General features: G+C 41.9%; 3 non-coding genes across 3 annotated transcripts; all 3 read right to left on the bottom strand.

Moving 5' to 3' along the window:
- Positions 1-1,640: 1,640 nt before the first annotated feature.
- trnak-uuu lies at positions 1,641-1,714 on the bottom strand. The gene has a single exon. It is a non-coding gene; the product is annotated as a tRNA-Lys (tRNA).
- Positions 1,715-2,762: 1,048 nt separating this feature from the next.
- On the bottom strand, positions 2,763-2,836 carry trnas-acu. The gene has a single exon. It is a non-coding gene; the product is annotated as a tRNA-Ser (tRNA).
- A 12,063-nt stretch (positions 2,837-14,899) lies between these two features.
- Positions 14,900-14,976, bottom strand: trnak-uuu. Its single transcript has one exon. It is a non-coding gene; the product is annotated as a tRNA-Lys (tRNA).
- Between the last annotated feature and the right edge of the window lie 1,973 nt (positions 14,977-16,949).

Raw genomic sequence — 16,949 nt, 5'->3', positions numbered from 1 at the left:
TAATTTCTCCTCTTGTCTGAAACTGTGACTTTGCAACCTTGTTACTATACAATCCGGAAAAATCCCAGGATACTCGTTCTTCAACACTTCAGTTGTTTGATTTTCCACTGGCTTATAAACCACTGTAGGCATCACTTCCACCTGCGATCCAGCAATATGAAAACGAAAAATGAAAATTGCTTATTGTCACGAGTAGGCTTCAATGAAGTTACTGTGAAAAGCACCTAGTCACCACATTCCGGCGCCTGTCCAGGGAGGCTCGTACGGGAATCGAACCGTCCTGCTGGCCTGCTTGGTCTGCTTTAAAAGCGAGCAATTTAGCCCAGTGAGCTAAACCAGACCCTATAGATTCGCACCTAGTCGCCACATTCCAGCGCCTGTTCGGGGAGGCTGGTATGGGAAGGCTGGTATATCATAACCCAAGATAAACTGTATTCCTGGACAAGATAGTTTCTCGATTACCTCTCCTACCAACTTCACCAGTCTTCACTGGACTTTCCTAACAGGGCCGGGATTCTCCCCTACCCGGCGGGGCGGGGGGGGGGGGGTCCCGGCGTATAGGAGTGGCATCAACCACACCGGCGCCGGGCCTACCCACACATGTGGATTCTCCGTACCTTTAGGGGCCAAGCCTTCACATTGAGGGGCTAGGCCCGCACCGGAGTGGTTGACGCTCCGCCGAACGGCACGAATGGCATTTGGTGCCCCGCCAGCTGGGGCCGAAAGGCCTTCGCCAGCTGGCGGAAATCCGTGCATGCGCCGGTGCGTCAGAGACTGCTGATGTCATACCGGCGCATGCGCAAGTGAGCGCGTCTCTTCTGCCCCGACCACGGTGAATGCCACGGCGGGGCACAAGAAAAAGAGTGCCCCCACAGCACAAGCCAGTTGGCTGATCAGTGGGCCCAATCGCGGGCCAGGCAACCGCGGGGGAACCCCTTGGGGTCAGACAGGCCCACGCCCTCCACAGGACACCGCAGCCCGCCTGCACCAAAGGTGTTTTGATACCCGCCGGCGGGAGAGGCCTGTCAGCAGCAGGACCTCGGCCCATCGCAGGCCGGAACATCGCCGCGGGGAGCACGCCAAGCAGCGCGGGGGGCCGGCCGACCGGGGCGGCGCAATTTCAGACACCGCCGAATTGAATTGAAATGGGAGCACTTCTTCACAAGCTACTAATTTTGACCCAAAAGCACTGCGGAGATCTGAACTCAGGATCTCCTACTTACTGCACAAGCACTTTAACCATCTAAGCCACAGCACCAACCTTGAAAGTGGGTTTGCAAGTTTAGAACAGATTTCAATTATTTTGATTAAACACCAGTATTGTTGATTTCTTATGCTGACTTTGAGAGTGCAAATTAAAATATTCATCTGCACTGGGCTTTTGAAACTGTAAAAATTGCAGTTATCTCTGAAAGTTATTAATTTATAGCAGTTCTGCGGGTGACAAGTAAACAAACAGGAAATAATTTGAGAATTTTGAAGTGATTAAACATGAAAATGGAGCAAAACTACTTGATGGCTGTTAAAATTTGGCAATCACAACGTTGTCACAATTCTTCCACTGTTCATAAATCATCCTGCATTTTTTATTATTTTTTCCTATTGTTCATTGGGGAGCAAGCGCCTTGAGACAAAATGAAAGCCCTGACAGGTACTTGAACCCTGGGCCCTCAGATTAAAAGTCTGATGCTCTACCGACTGAGCTACCAATTGCATTCATAAAAATTCCCCATTGCTCACTTCAAACACTCATATTGTATCTTTTGAATTTTCTTCATTGGTAATTCAGCCTCTCCAGCTCATTTTCCTCACAAGCAGAGCGGCAGCCTTCCTTTGGCTTCCTTTCTCAAATTCTTCAGCTTGTACTTGCTTTTTAGAAGTGACTTGTGATGTGACAACTGTTGTTACCCAGGGACCTGCACTGGTACTTCGATACATTGAAGATTGCATTTAGTTTGGTGAGAGGTGAGTGGGAAGCTACAGAGACACAGATTCTATTTTTAGAGATAGAATAAAGGGTGTCATCTGATGTTTGTTGTGGCAGAGTGTGAACACAAGTAAACTCATCTAGTAAAGGAGCAAATTAGGCAAATTGCAAAGTTTCAGGGTGTAAAAGTGTGTCTGGACCACATCTTCATGGAAAACGCCCCATCATTTATCCCGCCAGATTCGTTCTTGCTAACATGCAGCAACATATATCGTTCAATATAAAAGCAAATTACTGTGGATGTGAAATCTGAAAAAAAAACAGGAAATGATGGAAAATATCAGTGGTTCGGACAGCATCTGTGAAGAGAGAACCGAGCTAATATTCCGAGGCTGTGTCACTCTTCATCAGAGTAAAGCATTTAATCATTCAATCTTTGGTCACAGATATCGCTGAGAAACAGTCAAAATGGTATGGTAAATCCTGTCATGTATTCAAAGGAAAATACTGCGTACGCTGCGACTCTGCGTGAGAAGCTAAAAAAGATAGGATTGAGGTCAGAAAATGAGAGGATATCTTTGGAGCCAGACACAGTGTGAATATTTCAAATCCGTGTGATCTTTACTCAGAGCTGAAGCGAGGAGTACATGCAATGGAGTAGGTGAGGAAAATGGAAGTTGCATGAAATATGGGAGCAATGGAAGGTTGAATAAAGTTTGACAAAAATCAAGGTAAAGCAAACTAGAATCTCTGTGCCACAGATATTTTGCCAACGTGTTCTGCCTTCACCATTGAATTGGGAACATTTCTTCACAGGCTCCTAGCTTTGACCCAAAGGAACTGCTGAGATTTGAACTCAGGATCTCCTGTTTAGTAGGCAGGTGCTTTAACCATCTAAGCCACAGCACCAACCTTGCTTGTGGGTTTGCAAGTTTAGAACAGATTGCAATTATTTTGATTAAACACCAGTATTGTTGATTTCTTATGCTGACTTTGAGAGTGCAAATTAAAATATTCATCTGCAATTGGCTTTTGAAAGTGTAAAAATTGCAGTAATTTCTGAAAGTTATTAATTTATAGCAGTCCTGCAGGGAAGAAGTAAACAAACAGGATATATTTTACGAATTTTGAAGTGATTAAACATGACCAGAAAACTATAGTGGTACAATGCAGGACAAGACCAGGAGCGAGTTTTTACATTAACCGAAAATCTAGCAAAACTTCTTGATGGCTGTTGCAATTTGGCAAACACAACATTGTCACGATTCTTCCACTTTTGATCAATCATCCTACATTTTTTATTCTTTTTTCCTACTGTTCATTGGGGAGCAAGCGCCTTGAGACACAATGAAAGCCCTGACAGTGACTTGAATCCTGGGCCCTCAGATTAAAATCAGATGCTTTACCGACTGAGGTACCAGGGCCCATTCTTAAACATTCCTCATTGCTCACTTCAAACTCATATTGTACCTTTTGAATTTTCTTATTTGGTAATTCAGCCTCCCCTGCTCATTTTCCTCACAAGCAGAGCGGCAGCCTTCCTTTGGCTTCTTTTCTCAAATTCTTCAGCTTGTGCTTGCTTTTTAACAGTGACCTGTGATGTGACAACTGTTGTTTCCCAGGGACGTGCACTGGTACTTCGAGACATTGAAGATTACATTTAGTTCGGTAAGAGATGAGTGGGAAGCTACAGAGACACAGATTCTATTTTTAGAGATAGAATAAAGGGTGTCATCTGATGTTTGTTGTGGCAGAGCGTGAACGCAAGTAAACTCATCTAGTAAAGGAGCAAATTATGCAAATTGCTAAGATTCAGGGTGTAAAAGTGTGTCTGCACCTCATCTTCATGGATAACGCCCCATCAGTTATCCTGCCCGATTCGTTCTTGCTAACATGCAGCAATATAAATCGTTCAATATAAAAGCAGATTACTGTGGTTGCGAAATCTGAAAAAAAAACAGGAAATGATGGAAAATATCAGTGGGTCTGGCAGCATCTGTGAAGAGAGAACCGAGCTGATGTTTCGAGGCTGGGTCACTCTTCATCAGAGTAAAGCATTTAATCATTCAATCGTTGCTCACAGATATCGCTGAGAAACAATCAAAATGTTCCTTCTGGAATTCCTCAGGTAAATCCTGTCATGCGTTCAAAGGAAAATACTGCGGGAGCTGCGACTCTGTGTGAGAAGCTAAAAATGATAGGATTGAGGCTCAGAAAATGAGAGGATATCTTTGGAGCCAGATACAGTGTTAATGTTTCAAATCCGTGTGATCTTTACTCAGAGCTGAAGCGAGGAGTACATGCAATGGAGTACGTGAGGAAAATGGAAATTGCATGAAATATGGGAGCTATGGAAGGTTGAATAAAGTTTGACAAAAATCAAGGTAAAGCAAACTTGAACCTCGGTGCCACAGATATTTCGCCAACATGTTCTGCATTCACCATTGAATTGCGAACATTTCTTCACAGGCTCCTAGCTTTGACCCAAAGGCACTGCTGAGATTTGAACTCAGGATCTCCTGGACAGGTGCTTTAACCATCTAAGCCACAGCGCCAACATTGACTGTGGATTTGCAAGTTTAGAACAGATTTCAATTATTTTGATTAAACACCAGTATTGATGATTTCTTCTGCTGACTTTGAGAGTGCAAATTAAAATATTCATCTGCAATTGGCTTTTGAAAGTGTAAAAATTGCATTAATTTCTGAACGTTATTAATTTATAGCAGTCCTGCAGGGAAGAAGTAAACAAACAGGAAATATTTTGTTAATTTTGAAGTGATTAAACATGACCAGAAAACTATAGTGGCATAATGCAGGACAAGACCAGGAGCGAGTTTTTACATTAACCGAAAATCTAACAAAACGTCTTGATGGCTGTTGCAATTTGGCAAACCCAACATTGTCACGATTCTTCCACTGTTCATCAATCATCTTGCATTTTTTATTATTTTTTCCTCCCGTGTGTTGTATTGTGTGAAGCAAATAATGGCATGATGGGAAAACTAGTCAAGTCTTCTTGGTACAATTGAATTTAACCTAAGACACAGATTCAGAATACACATAGACAGCATGTCCTGAGAGTCTAGATAAGGCTTGAACTTAGAAGCAGTCTCAATAAATTACAAGCTGAACAACTGTCTCTTCCTGTATGTAAACAAGTTTGTCCAGTTCTTAAAACAAAGACAAGATAATGATATGAAACTCCATTCCCCTAAAGGTCAGCAAGGTAACGCCATTGTAACGATTATTACTTATGTTTTACTTTCGATCAAATTCCTGACCAAGCTGTATTCATGTTATCTTGATCCTATAATGTATAAAAATCATCTTATTCTTCTGTGAGATCGCAGACTTGGGACGGACTCAGCAGTTTGTAATTGACTGCTTTCCGACTTCAAATCTCAGCCATTTACTGCTAGCAGTCAGTTCTAATTAGTGAATAAAGTTCAGTTTTGCTTACCTAATGAGTGCTGTTTGAATTTCTCTATCACAGTCAAGCGGGGAAAATATAAAATACAACATTTGGCGCTGCGAGAAAAAATCCAATATCCTGAAGTGAGCTTCCATGAGGGACTGAGAAAAAGTGATCAAGGCCACGACCGGAGTAAAGAGACAGACACCGGCACAAGGTAAGATTGACCTTGGTCTCTCTCTCTCTCGGATCTGTGCTGCGACCCCTCATCCCTGACGGAAGTAACTAAACAGGTGACGGTTCTCGAATCTAAATTTGACTGTGAGTACATTTGTTTTGTGTAATTAGCAGCAGGTCAGGGACCTTGTTGATCTCGTTTTTCATCCGCATCAGATTTATACAGGCTGTCAATAATTTTTTCGGGTCAGGGACCCTGTCAGTAATTTTTTGGGGTCAAGGACTCTCCAATTTGATTTGGTACCAGAAATTTTTTTTGAACATTTTTGCCTGGGGCACATTTTTACTAACATTATGGGACAAACTTTAGATAAACCTAGCGGCAATTCCCCTCTATTTTTCATGTGTTTAGAAATCACTTCTCAAGAACGTAATATTCGAAGATTGGCTGCAGCGCTGCTTTAAACAATAAATTAGGTAACGATATCTGGCCACTAGGTTACACAGGGATCTTGGAACTTTGACAATAGCATTGATGCAGAAAAAAAAGCAATCTGGAATAAAAAATGCCGGCTTCAAATTGTTTAATTTTACAGTGGAAAAAAAAACAGTCCACTTAACGCAATGAACAATCACTATTAATGAGTTTGAGAGATAACACCCGCAAAAGCGATTAATGAGTGTGTGAACGGTAAAGCGAAAGATTGGAAGACTTTAAAATTGTAATGTGAGCTTTGGGATAGAAAACAGTCAAAACACTAAAAAAGCAATTCGGCAATAAGAAACCTCCTCTCACCAGGCAAATAGGGCTAGCTCGTAAGATTATAGGAAAGGAGGATCCTCCCAGTTGCTCTGGCATGCCGATGTTCCCCTATTCAAGCGATACGGAAGACGAGGAGAATTTGAACCCTGGACCCCACCCTCATTTTGCGCTCCCCGATCTTACAATTCCACTTTCCCAAGTCCTGACTCCCCCTTCTGATCCCATTACCAATGAAACTCCTGCTAACGTATCCCCCCCCAGCGACACGCACTCGGTCACAGACGCAAGCCGTAAATATCGAACAACCCTTCTCTACGGAAAACATGATAATTGACTAAAAGATGTTGATTAAACGATCCACAATAAGGGAATTATAGACGTGAAGTTAATGAGTTACCGATTTAGAAGCATGCTGGCAATAATGACTAAAGTTTAACATTGCTTTTGAACGAAATTTAGTAGATCAGATCATGTTAACTAACTACTGCTTGGAGTGTTGTACTGGCCTTATTATGATAACAAGTGGTTCTTCTGAAGGACAACAATATGCATACTCGAATTGTTTTAAACTAATGGCAAAACATTCATATTCCCTCTTGCAAATGTTCCCAATTTTCCCAAAATGTTCCAAAGTTGTTCAGTTCACACTATATCAGTTTAAAAGAAAGTAACTTTACAAATAAGAGTAACTGAAATATGAATAAGTTTTTAGATTGCGTGAAAAGACGTAAATGGCATCACGCCAAGTTCTCCGCCCCTTAGATTCTGCAGGAAACATTAACCATTTCAGCAGACAGTTGGTCTTTTCTGAATTGACAAAAAAATTACGTCTCTAAGAATAGCTATTGCCTCTAAAATTAATCAGTGCAAATTGACTTAAATGGAATAACACAGATAAAGTTTTCGAAGGAGAATGAAAAATTTTTGTTCAAAATTTGTCCCCGAAGGACAAGGACTGAATCCAAGAGGGAGAAAGAGAGACAGAGGAAGAGATTGAAGGAGAGAGAGAGAGCCAGCGACAAGAGACAGGAACTGTTAGAGAGAGCGAGAGAGAGCGAGTCAGTGAGAGGCAGAGATGGAGAGGTAGGTAGATAAAGAGAAAGAGCAACAAGAGTTCCAAAGACAGACAGAGTTATGTAGAGAGGGAGAGAGATAGATAAGAGAGAGGGAAAGAATTCATATTTCATTTTTCAGACTTTGACTTTAAAAATTATGTTTCAAGCTGTGATTATTTGAAAGAGGTAAAGAGATATCGATGCCAACATGATCCTTGTTATTACTTGAAACCTTCGCGATAAAAGGTTCCCGTTAACTTTGTAAGGCGGGTGACATAGAATCTTTACGGTGTCACCTTCGAGCTGTTAATTGGTTTGTACGGAGCGCGATTACTCCGTGATTTAAATTATAATCTCCTGCAGATGCGGATAACTCTGCTTAATAACACAAACAGGGCAAAAAGCGTGCGTACCCTGACATAAAACATCACACATGTAATTTCCTTACTCAATTGTTAAAATTGTAATCAGAAGGACCATCTGGCATCAGACAAAGTGTGCAATGGGTAAAACTTTAGATACAACTTTTTTAAATGGCAGCGTACTGTAAATGCTGTGTGAACAACTAAAGACCTATCAACAGTAATAGAAGCTCAACAAGTGATTTAGGAAAATAATAGGGCGTCAACTGCTAAAAAGTTAGTTGCTCTATGGAGGGAATATTGTCCAAAATTGAAGGATGCTTCCTTGTTAGCCAGCTGGCAGGATAAAGAATTAAAATTGAGTATAGAATTGACAGGTCTTGAAAACGGAGTGCGCATATGGAAAAGAACCAAGTTAGGCTATCCACCTTAATTAGAAAGTTGCTAAAACACTCCATTAGTTTTTGTTCAAGAATATCTGAGGATAACAAATCTCCCAAAATGAAAAAAGGGAAGCAAAGTTAATACAAGATTACGGTTAGGAACTTAACAATGGATTCTTGTCTAAAATAACTTCAGGTCGTTTCAGGCTGTCCAGATCGACTCGGCGGTGGTTCAGTTCATTTGAAATAAAAATAAATAATAAACATCCAGTAATGTCTCTTTCCAAAAAATCTGGGTAAATAGCAAACATTGAAAATTGACTTAAATAAGTGCTACTCATAGCCCTCTCCCAGGAAGGATGTACCTCAACTAGCGACACCTGACCTTATTAGGCAGACAGACACTGCAAATTCGGAGCGGTAATACAGTGCATTGATAATGGAATGTTTATAGAACTGTCTCAAATACGAGGTCACCAGCTGCAAGATTTAATAACTTCTGTGCCTGCGCCTGATTGCTCTGTGTTCTATGCTGGCAGCTAACGTTAACCCTGAGTACCACTGTTTAAAACACCCGATAGAGTCCAGATGAGAGAATATAGTGACCCAAGCCTTGATAACCTCATTACCATATCACCTATCCCGCAGGCCCAGCTTTGAAACTTTCCCCTATTCACTACTCCACAGCGGTGGTCGATTGATTTTGCTCCCTCACACTTTTCACCTCCCTTAGATATTCCCAATCCACATGTCACTCTTTGCTACGATCATACAGTATGCTTGCCCGATTTGGAGAGCATTTACCAAGACAAAAGAAGGGTCTGCCTTTCTTGTCGATTTACCCCACAGCCTATGGCATCAGTCGAGACTTGTATCACCCCACGTGACCCTTTCTGTCAACGAAGGCTACAGTGCCAAGTCCTTGGGATTTCTGGCAGCTGCACTACGAGGACAAGCTGATCCTTTCCTTAATAATAGTCAAACCCTACCCGCAGGCACTTTAGAATATTTTAAACGCCCATTTGTCCACATTGACACACTGCACCATCATCATTCAACCCAATCTACGACTTCTGAACTACCCGCAGATTTATGGGCAGCCTCCAAACACTAAGTTGGTCTCACTAATGTCCCTCCTGTTGTTCTTAGAATCAAACCTGATATGCCCTTGCCCTCAATTTCACAGTGCCCTTTGCGTCCCGAGGCTGAAGAAGGAGTCTCGGTCATGATTCAATCGTTCCTTCAACAGGGAATTCTGATACCATGCCAATCCCCCTGTAATACCCCGATTCTTCCTGTTCCTAAGATAGGTAGACCATCCGAATGGCATTTGGTCACTCCCAGTTAGCGACATTAGCACCTCCTGGTGGCTCCACCATCATTCAATATGTTGATGACTTACTGCTTGCCCGCCCTGATTTCATCGCTAACCAGCGTGACACCTTTTTACCTGCTCATCAGTCTCCATTCATGGGGATATGTGATCCCGCCCGCTAAAGTTCATAAAGGCCAACGACAAGTCAAATTTTTGGATGTCCTAATTAGTGCTACTGATCGCTCCCTTACTCAGGAACGCATTACTCCTATACTGCAGACCCCATTTCCTACATCGCCCAAGCAGGTGCGAGCCTTTTTAGGATTAGTGAACTTTTGCAGACAATGGATTCTGAATGTTACTGTATATACTAAAGAATTAACTCCGTACTCCTCTCAAAATGCTCCTCTTAAGTTTGAACTACCTGATTCAGCAAAGCAATCTTTTATTACTCTGAAAAACACCCTAGCTAACGCCCCAGTGCTAGGACGAACTATGTATGACAGACCTTTTCACCCAAATTCTTACTGCTGTCCATTTGTTAGTCCAGGCAGCCTCTAATCTAACCCTTCACCAACCAGTACAAGTGCATACTTCACACTATCGTGGCTTTCCTAACGTCTCAGCAAACCCAGCATTTGACTCAAGCGCGATTGAGCCACCATGAGGTTTCACTATTGCAAAACCCCTACATCTCTTTTCATTATTGTTCAACCTTAAATCCTGCTGTGTTCCTCGAACAGCCCCCCGATAACCTTAACCACCACACGATTGTTTACTTCGGAATCACTTCCTTTCCACACCTCGCCCGGATTTAACAGACAGGCCTATTGATAATCCAGATCTAATTTTTTATGTTGATGGCAGTTCTTCCATTTCCCCATTTCCCGTCCCACAGTCGGGATATGCTGTGGTAACCGACACTGACGTGCAGGAAGTAGCAGCCTTCCAGACCCCTGTCTCTGCACAAAAAGCCGAGCTATTCGCCCTTATTCAAGCATGTATTTTGGCCACAGACAAAAGTACTAATGTTTACACTTATTCTAGATATGCCTTTGGCATGACCCCATGATTTCGGCCGCCTCTGGCAACAGCGAGGTTTTCTCACCTCTGTGGGAACTCCCATTCAAAATGCACTTTGGGTTAAAAATCTCCTCGATGCTATTCAGCTTCCCCGTCAATTGGCAGTTATTAAATGTGTTGCGCAGACGAAGATGGACACTCCTGTTCAATTAGGGAATGCCCTTGCTGATTCAGCTGCTAAAACTGCAGCTTCATCAACCTCTTTCATTGTTCCCAGTGGGGCTAATCAGGCTCTAAACCAGGTACCTGCATTACGGACGAAGGGCATGCCAGAGATAACTGAAGTTCAAAATTTACAGAGGGACGCCTCTGATTCTGAGCGAACAATATGGAAGTCAATGAGGTGTTCACACCTTGACACGAGACCTCTGGCTGACTCCAGTTGGTCAAGTTTGTATTCCGAATTCTTTATTGCCGTTACTTGTTAATTATTTGCATTCTTGTACCCATCTTGGCAAGGAGGGAGTGGTACAGCTACTCCTAAAAACTTGGTGGCACACAGATTTGAATACAGCAGCGCAAACGCGGCTGGATCGATGCGTCATTTGCATGAAACATAATAAGGGTGAAGGTATTAAATGCCCTCCGGGAACCATCCCCTTGCCAGATGATCCTTTTGCTTGTATACAGCTTGATTTTATTGAATTGCCAAAAGCAGTGTTATAAATATTGTTTAGTAATAATCGATGTGTTTAGTAAATGGATTGAAGCCTTCCCCACCACTAATTGTATGGCACATACAGTAGTGAAGTTGTTGTTAACGGAAGTCATTCCTCGTTTTGGGGTACCCAAAATGGTGAGCTCAGACAATGGACCACATTTTGTAGCTCGGATCAATACTGAATTGTGCAAAGCACTTGTAATTAAACAGCAACTGCACTGCGCATATCACCCGCAGGTAGCAGGAATTCTGGAAAGAGCCAACGGGACTTTAAAAGAAAAATTATCTAAATTAACTGAAGAAACTGGGTAAAATTGGTGAAAAGTATTACCCTTGGCACTGTTTCACATGCAAGTGACTCCCCATTCGCGGACCGGACTGTCAGCTGCAGAGATAGTCTCTGGTCGGCCAATGAGGACTCCCTGGGATGCCCATGAAAAACCCCTAGAGGGAGTAGACCTCCATGTGATGGGGGAACAAATGCAGAACTATTTGAATCAATTAACACTTTCTTTGAAGTTTCTTCACTCACAGGTACATCTACCAGTAATGACAGGGACAGCCGTCCCTCGATATCCAGTGGTCAAACCCGGAGACCTCGTGTTGGTAAAAAACAGGGACAGAAAGAAACTAGGACAACGCTGGAGCGGACCATTCCTCGTACTACTGACGACGCCAACTACGGTCAAACTTGAAGGACGTTCAAGTTGGATACATCTATCCGATTGCAAGAAGATAGTCTCCAACCCAGACGAGAACACAGGATGAAGATCTTCAGTATAATTTTTGGACTTTCTGGACTATTTAGCCTTAATGGCCACTCGGTAGTAAAAAAACGAACTAAACGAGACCTGCCTTCCAATACCTATTTACATATGTCATATCTTTACGCCGAAAAATTGAATATTAGCAAGTGTTGGGTTTGCACCCATATCCCTGTCCATTCAAGGGAAGGAATACCTCTCCAATCCCTCGCCTTTCATACCGCAGAAACAGTTGAATGGATTTTACGACAAAATCAAACAGGAATCAGGGGAGATAGGGGGAATATGAAAATATGGAGATCTGTTGGCTATGACATGACTAAATTTTCAGCTTTGTATCAACCTACCTATAATCGTGCCTTAACTCCACCCTCCCTCACTGTCCACTCGTATAATGTTCAAGGTTCCATATGCTTTAATAAATCAGGGAAAGGAAAGTTAATGGGGCAAAGTAGATGCAACCTACCAATACAATCCCCTGGATGACATCAGCTGATGATTTTACAGCCTACAATGGAACCTATTTCATATGCGGCACTAAAGCATATCCATGTGTCCCCATTGATTGGACAGGATCCTGCTTTTTGGGATATGTCATACCCCAAATGCATCACCGATCCACCCTTAAGCACTCCCCCTCGCGAGCAAAAATAACAATTTCTAAAACGGAACGGGCAAGGCATAAACGAACGGATCTACGTGGCCTCAGCATTGGAACATCTGGCAAACGTAACTGCAACAGAAGCCAGGGACACTGGACAGGCACTGGCCGAGGTCTCAGCTGAGCTAGTGGCTGTCCGGACCGTGGCATTACAAAATCGACTGGCTTTGGATTATCTGTTAGCATCGCAGGGAGGAACGCGCGGTAGTGTAGGCCAAGAGTGCTGTACTTACATTCCAGATGACTCTGAAAATATCACTAACCTGGCCGACCATATTAAGAAACAGCTGCTCAAATTCAAGAAATTGGCAGTGAATTTCACGACTATAACCCGCCGGGTTGGCTAGGGTGGTTGGGTCATGGATTATTTGACTGGATCTTTAAGACCTTTATTCTACTACTACTAATGCTACCAGGGATAGGATTTCTTGCCTGCTTGTGTAAATGCTTTTTCAAACGAATCATGGATATACCTATTTAGCTAGTTGTCATGATATGACAAAAGTGGGGAGTGTGGTATTGTGTGAAGCAAATAATGGCATGATGGGAAAACTAGTCAAGTCTTCTTGGTACAATTGAATTTAACCTAAGACACCGATTCAGAATACACATAGACAGCATGACCTGAGAGTCTAGATAAGGCTTGAACTTAGAAGCAGTCTCAATAAATTACAAGCTGAACAACTGTCTCTTCCTGTATGTAAACAAGTTTGTCCAGTTCTTAAAACAAAGACAAGATAATGATATGAAACTCCATTCCCCTAAAGGTCAGCAAGGTGACGCCATTGTAACGATTATTACTTATGTTTTACTTTTGATCAAATTCCTGACCAAGCTGTATTCATGTTATCTTGATCCTATAATGTATAAAAATCATCTTATTCTTCTGTGAGATCGCAGACTTGGGACGGACTCAGCAGTTTGTAATTGACTGCTTTACGCCTTCAAATCTCAGCTATTTACTGCTAGCAGTCAGTACTAATTAGTGAATAAAGTTCAGTTTTGCTTACCTAATGAATGCTGTTTGAATGCTACAGAGACACAGATTCTATTTTTAGAGATAGAATAAAGGGTGTCATCTGATGTTTGTTGTGGCAGAGCGTGAACGCAAGTAAACTCATCTAGTAAAGGAGCACATTATGCAAATTGCAAAGTTTCAGGGTGTAAAAGTGTGTCTGCACCACATCTTCATGGATAAAACCCCATCAGTTATCCCGCCCGATTCGTTCTTGCTAACATACAGCAATATAAATCGTTCAATGTAAAAGCAAATTACTGTAGATGCGAAATCTGAAAAAAAAACAGGAAATGATGGAAAATATCAATGGGTCTGGCAGCATCTGTGAAGAGAGAACCGAGCTAATGTTTCGAGGCTGGGTCACTCTTCATCAGAGTAAAGCATTTAATCATTCAATCGTTGTTCACAGATATAGCAGAGAAACAGTCACAATGTTCCTTCTGGAATTCCTCAGGTAAATCCTGACATGCATCCAAAGGAAAATACTGCGGGAGCTGCGACTCTGCGTGAGAAGCTAAAAATGATAGGATTGAGGCTCAGAAAATGAGAGGATATCTTTGGAGCAAGACACAGTGTTAATGTTTCAAATCCGTGTGATCTTTACTCAGAGCTGAAGCGAGGAGTACATGCAATGGTGTAGGTGAGGACTATGGAAGTTGCATGAAATATGGGAGCTATGGAAGGTTGAATTAAGTTTGACAAAATTCAAGGTAAAGCAAACTTGAATCTCAGTGCCACAGATATTTTGCCAACATGCTCTGCATTCACCATTGAATTGGGAACATTTCTTCACAGGTTCCTAGCTTTGACCCAAAGGCACTGTTGTGATTTGAACTCAGGATCTCCTGATTACTAGACAGGTGCTTTAACCATCTAAGCCACAGCGCCAACATTGGCGGTGGATTTGCAAGTTTAGAACAGATTTCAATTATTTTGATTAAACACCAGTATTGTTGATTTCTTATGCTGTCATTGAGAGTGCAAATTAAAATATTCATCTGCAATGGGCTTTTGAAAGTGTAAAAATTGCAGTAATTTCTGAAAGTTATTAATTTATAGCAGTTATGCAGGGAAGAAGTAAACAAACAGGAAATATTTTACGAATTTTGAAGTAATTAAACATGACCAGTAAACTATAGTGGTACAATGCAGGACAAGACCAGGAGCGAGGTTTGACATTAACCGAAAATCTAGCAAAACTTCTTGATGGCTGTTGCAATTTGGCAAACCCAACATTGTCACGATTCTTCCACTGTTCATCAATCATCTTGCATTTTTCGACTGTACATTGGGGAGCAAGCGCCTTGAGACAAAATGAAACCTCTGACAGGGACTTGAACCCTGGGCTCTCAGATAAAAAGTCTGATGCTCTACCGACTGAGCTACCAGGTCCCATTCTTAAAAATTCCTCATTGCTCACTTCAAACTCTCATATTGTACCTTTTGAATTTTCTTATTTGGTAATTCAGCCTCTCCAGCTCATTTTCCTCACAAGCAGAGCGGCAGCCTTCCTTTGGCTCCCTTTCTCAAATTCTTCAGCTTGTACTTGCTTTTTACCAGTGACTTGTGATGTGACAACTGTTGTTACCCAGGGACCTGCACTGGTACTTCGAGACATTGAAGATTACATTTAGTTTGATAAGAGATGAGTGGGAAGCTACAGAGACACAGATTCTATTTTTAGAGATAGAATAAAGGGTGTCATCTGATGTTTGTTGTGGCAGAGCGTGAACGCAAGTAAACTCATCTAGTAAAGGAGCAAATTATGCAAATTGAAAAGTTTCAGGGTGTAAAAGTGCGTCTGCACCACATCGTCATGGAAAACGCCCCATCAGTTATCCCGCCCGATTCGTTCTTGCTAACATGCAGCAACATAAATCGTTCAATATAAAAGCAAATTACTGTAGATGCGAAATCAGAAAAAAAAACAGGAAATATGGAAAATATCAGTGGGTCTAGCAGCATCTGTGAAGAGAGAACCGAGCTAATGTTTCGAGGCTGGGTCACTCTTCATCAGAGTAAAGCATTTAATCATTCAATCGTTGCTCACAGATATAGCAGAGACACAGTCAAAATGTTTCTTCTGGAATTCCTCAGGTAAATCCTGTCATGCATTCAAAGGAAAATACTGCGGAAGCTGCGACTCTGCGTGAGAAGCTAAAAATGATAGGATTGAGGCTCAGAAAATGAGAGATATCTTTGGAGCCAGACACAGTGTTAATGTTTCAAATCCGTGTGACCTTTACTCAGAGATGAATCGAGGAGTACATGCAATGGAGTAGGTGAGGAAAATGGAAGTTGCATGAAATATGGGAGCTATGGAAGGTTGAATAAAGTTTGACAAAAATGAAGGTAAAGCAAACTTGAATCTCAGTGCCACAGATATTTTGTCAACACATTCTGCATTCACCATTGAATTGGGAACATTTCTTCAAAGGTCCTAGCTTTGACCCAACGGCACTGCTGAGACTCGAACTCAGGATTTCCTGTGTATTAGACAGCTGCTTTAACCATCTAAGCCACAGCACCAACCTTGGTTGTGCATTTGCAAGTTTAGAACAGATTTCAATTATTTTGATTAAACACCAGTATTGTTGATTTCTTATGCTGACTTTGAGAGTGCAAATTAAAATATTCATCTGCAATGGTCTTTTGAAAGTGTAAAAATTGCAGTAATTTCTGAAAGTTATTAATTTATAGCAGTCCTGCAGGGAAGAAGTAAACAAACAGGAAATATTTTACGAATTTTGAAGTGATTAAACATGACCAGAAAACTGTAGTGGCATAATGCAGGACAAGACCTGGAGCGAGTTTTTACATTAACCGAAAATCTAGCAAAACTTCTTGATGGCTGTTGCAATTTGGCAAACCCAACATTGTCACGATTCTTCCACTTTTCATAAATCATCCTGCATTTTCTAGGTTCACTAGGTTAATCCCAGAACTGAAGGGGTTGGATTATGAGGAGAGGTTGAGTAGACTGGGACTGTACTCGTTGGAATTTAGAAGGATGAGGGGGGATCTTATAGAAACATTTAAAATTATGAAGGGAATAGATAGGATAGATGCGGGCAGGTTGTTTCCACTGGCGGGTGACAGCAGAACTAGGGGGCATAGCCTCAAAATAAGGGGAAGTAGATTTAGGACTGAGTTTAGGAGGAACTTCTTCACCCAAAGGGTTGTGAATCTATGGAATTCCTTGCCCAGTGAAGCAGTTGAGGCTCCTTCATTACATGTTTTTAAGGTAAAGATAGATAGTTTTTTGAAGAATAAAGGGATTAAGGGTTATGGTGTTCAGGCCGGGAAGTGGAGCTGAGTCCACAAAAGATCAGCCATGATCTAATTGAATGGCGGTGCAGGCTCGA

This window comes from Scyliorhinus canicula, chromosome 6 (genome assembly GCF_902713615.1).
Source record: "Scyliorhinus canicula chromosome 6, sScyCan1.1, whole genome shotgun sequence".
NCBI classification, from domain to species: domain Eukaryota; kingdom Metazoa; phylum Chordata; class Chondrichthyes; order Carcharhiniformes; family Scyliorhinidae; genus Scyliorhinus; species Scyliorhinus canicula.
The sequence above is the reverse complement of the archived record's forward strand: the minus strand, read 5'-3'. Positions and strand labels throughout refer to the sequence as shown.